A 4,509-nucleotide genomic window follows, 5' to 3' on the forward strand; every position below is an offset into this window, starting at 1 on the left:
AGAGGAGGAAGAGGAGGTTCAGCTGGTCTTCAGGTCTTCAGCTGGTCTTCAGCTGGTCTTCAGGTCTTTAGCTGGTCTTTAACTGGTCTTCAAGTCTTTATCTGGTCTTTAGCTGGTCTACAATTGCCCCTCGGGGACAAATAAAGTGATTTGAATTGAATTGAATTGAATTCAGCCGGTCTTCAGGTCTTTAGCTGGTCTTCAGGTGGTCTTCCTTTCCTTGGTCTTCAGGTCTCCAGCTAGTTTTCAGGTCTTCAGGTCTTTAGCTGGTCTTCAGCTGGTCTTCAGGTCTTTAGCTGGTCTTCAGCTGGTCTTCAGGTCTTCAGCTGGTCTTCAGCTGGTCTTCAGCTGGTCTTCAGGTCTTTAGCTGGTCTTCAGCTGGTCTTCAGGTCTTCAGCTGGTCTTCAGGTCCCTGGTCTGGACCTGGGTTTTCTTTGCGCTGCAGCTCTGTCAGATTATTCCTGATGAAGTGCGTTACGGTTCCTCTCCTCTTCTTCTTCTCTTGTTCTCTTCGCCTCTATTGTCACTTTTTTAGTTTCCGGCGGTGTTTGCCGTCTCCGACACCTCCTATTGGTGCCTAATTACAATTCCTCAGACACTGTTTTAGTCATTTATTAGAGTTAAATATAAGCACTTCTCTCAGGTTGTGTGACTGTCTCCATCAAACCTGCTAATTGTTGCAGTATTCAATTTTCCTTTTTACTGAGTGTGATTAGCACCCAGCCGGCACGGTGGAACCCAACGTTATTTACACGTTCAGAGAAACTCGATATTCACCTTGAAAACCTGCAGGATCCTTTCTTTTCTCCCCAATCTAACACTTTACGTTTCTACGGTCAAAATAGAATATAAAATCCCTCCTGCTGAACCACCAACGAAGAAGAAGAAGAAGAAGAGGAGCGTTAAAACGGCTCGAGGGCCTGAAGCAACACAACGGCGACCGCCCGCCTGCTGCAACGCCACGACTGGAGGTCCTGTTGTTTTTCTCTCTCTTCCTGCGACGGCTTTATGTAAATGAGCCGCCGTCAACCCCCTCTCCTAACATTAATTAACAGTGCTACCTGCTCAATATTTGGTAACAGAGCCACCGTCGGCGGATGCAGAAATTTGCAGGATTTGGCTTTTAATGAGGTGCAGGAGAGCACAGGTGCGCTAACGAGCAGAAAGGAGCTAATTTGAATAAAAATCCTCCTTTTACGAGAGGGGGAGGTGGGAGGCGTCGCTGCAGATATTTCCTCCTGATTAAACCTTTTTATTCCAGTTTGTGAAACTTCTGTAATGAAAAAACATTATTGCCGGTAATAAACCGAAATCTGTGACCGCAGAGAGCCAGCAGCACATGAGGTCACCATTTCTGTCGTAGTCCCACGTGTCTACTTCCTGTAACTTCTCCAAGGTGGTCTCTAGCTCTCCCTTCAGCTCCGTTCTCTTTATCCATCCATGGTCAGCTCCATCGGGGCCGTTTCAATGCAGAGAACACAAATGTCAGTATCTGGGTGCTCTACAATCGTAGCGTCGGCCCATTTGACCACGGAGACGAGAGCGACGGCCGGCTCCACCGCAACGTTACCGCCATATCATAACGTTTCCTGTCCATGACGGAGTTAGCATGCAGCTTTAGCTCTGCTCTGTCTAGCTCTGCTTTTCCTGTGAATGTGTGAAACTCAAAGTGTTTCCATCCTTTACTGGATGTGTAGTGTTTACCACGCTGGATTTAACATGGGAGGGTGCAGGTCGTGGAGACTTTCTGGTTTCGGCTCACTGCGGTTTGTTTTGGTTGACGAATACGGAACGGATATGATGTCACGTTACATTAGTAGTTTGTCCTCCATCACTTATTCTTCTTCACTCGTCTGCTTGGTTTCATGTTTGTTCATCAAAGTTTTTTATTTTAATCTCTCTGTTTTTGTCACAATGCAACAAAAACAACTTCAACTGAACTATGTCAGGTTTACAGACAACTTCATATTCGCTGACCCTCCTTCCATCCTTCCTTCCTTTCTTCCTTCCTTCCTTCACCGTCAGTGGCAAACTGGAGCCCTAATGAGACCCGGCGGTAATAATTAACACCGAGCTCGGCTCACCTTCAGAAATGACGGAGTTTAAAGGCCTAGTTTTCAGCCGTCTGCGCGTCGTAATGAAACGTTGTTTGTTTACGAGGAGCTCCTGCAGCGAGGCAAGAAGACATGTTAAAACGCCCTCCACATCTGCATAAAGCTTCAATTAGTGTGTGTTGTGAAACAAGTGTCACAGATATCCCAAAAATATTAGTGAAATATATGAAATAAAAAAAAAATAATAAAATAAAATACCCCCAAAATGTGTGACAAATATAAGAAAAATGTCTGAAAATGATTAGTAAATAATGTGAAAAAAAATAAAAAAGTCCGGAAAATATGTGAAAAGTATTTGGAAGATTTCTGAGAATTTATAGTAAAATATAAGTGAAAAGTATCCGAAAAATATCAAAAAAATATTACTAAAACAAGTGAAAAAAATTGTGAAAAATGTCCGAAAAATATCCCAAAATTATTATTAGAATATGTGAAAAAAGTAATGAAAAATGTTCGAAAAATACCCAAAAGGTTTGTGAAAAATAACAGAAAAATTTACTGAAATTATTACTAAAATATGTGAAAAAAAAAGTCAGTTACTACAATTATTTAAAGGAAAAACAGCAAATCATCACATTTGTGAAGCTGGAACCATGAAATGATTTTACATGAAAAATTATTTCAACCATTAAAATAGTTTCACATTAATTTTCTGTTAATAGAATAATTGATTAATGGACTAATGGTTTCAGCTGTACTTGTATATTTTCACATGTTTTGTGTGCAGAGTGTAGTTTTTGTAAAGCTGTCAGATAAATGTCGTGGAATAGAAGTAGAAAGTGGCATGAGAAGAAAATATTCCAGTAAAGTATAAGTACCTCAAATTTGTGCTTAAGCACAGAACTTGAGTACATGTCTTCTCAAAATATTAAATGGCTGAAGGTGAATGGCTAATGTGACGTTCTGTGAGCGTCATGTGGTAATTTAAAACAAAGAACATAGATTTGAGGCTCCTCCCCGCGGTGAGTGTGTCAGGTGACCGTTTGTTTATCTAAAACAAGAAATACTTTCCATTTCTGGGAATCCGAACCACCGCCGCCCCCTTCCCTCTCATAAAGACCCAACAATGAGTCGATCTTCCCCCTCATAGCGATCCACTCAATGAGTGTTCCTCAGCAGGAGGCCCTGAGCAGCCTCCGCCTGCAGCTGCAGCGTACCTGTGTGGGATCACCTGTGCTGACTTGTATCAGAGATGAATTAATGACAGAGGACGGTCCGATCGGCAGCTTTTTACCACCACGTCACCCTCGACTGCCGGTTAGGAAGCTGTCCAATCATGTTGTTTCCTCGTCGCCCTCGGGGGCTGCAATCAGCTTTCACTCTCTTTTATTCTGCTTCAGCTTCAGCTTCAGTGTTTCTAACATGACGTGACTCCCGATCCAAACAATACAAGTAGCTGGTATTAAGGAGGTGAATATGACAGCAGTGATGAGCGGTATAATCAGGATTTAATCTGATGAAAGGGAGAAAGTAAGAAAGGGAAAAAGATGAGAGATGAACAACTGCGTAACCTAAAATTAAGAGTTTATAGAGGGAGCTCTGATGGCGACGACCACGAACCGAAACATCCGGACGGGGATCTTTTGTTGCATTTCATTACCCATTTCTCCCTCCTGATTCGCTGTCACCTCTCTGTTGTCAGCTGGTAAATAAAGCCATATAATCCGGGTTTAATTAATCCGGTCATTCCGTGTGTCATGAGTACACATTTTAGCCTTTTTCCGTGTGTCATTTGTACGCTGCACAAACGTCAGGTTCAGGCAAGAAAACCCCTTAGTTAGTGTAAGGGAAAACGTCATGGTTGAGCTTAAAATAAGTACTTAATCTAAGTAAAATACGTACGGAAACAACATAACACAAGAACGGAAAACACGTCACAAATGTCAATAGAAGACATGGTCTCTGGTTAAAAGTCTGCTGTTTGTTGGCCAAATATACAAGACTGTGTCATCTGCATAGAAATGTATATTATAAGTCGGTGTTGGAGAGATGATATTGTTTATTACTGATGATCCAAATAATTAATATTCCGAATAAGTATACAATATTTTCCATTTTGTGGGTGGACTGAGAAGAGAGGAACCTAAACCTCAGATTGATTTGTTCAGTATCTGATTTTTCGGTTTGTTGTGGCGTCCATCTCGCTAATCGCTGTTTGCTTTTAACCATCACAATTTTGTTTTATTTTGTTTATCCATAACTAACTACGTTTGTGAAAGTTCATTCTTGACTTTGGATTTGGACTCAAAGTCGCTCCTACTAGCTTTTTACAAAACTTTCAACAGATGGAGTTTTGCTCCGATTTGCTGGCCTGTGTTTCACATTTTTGAACGCCCATTGACTTATTTTGTCATGTCAGTCGTTAGTCATGTGACTCGTTAGTTAGTATCGTTAG

The sequence above is a fragment of the Sebastes umbrosus genome, chromosome 9 (genome assembly GCF_015220745.1).
Source record: "Sebastes umbrosus isolate fSebUmb1 chromosome 9, fSebUmb1.pri, whole genome shotgun sequence".
Classification (NCBI taxonomy): Eukaryota; Metazoa; Chordata; class Actinopteri; order Perciformes; family Sebastidae; genus Sebastes; species Sebastes umbrosus.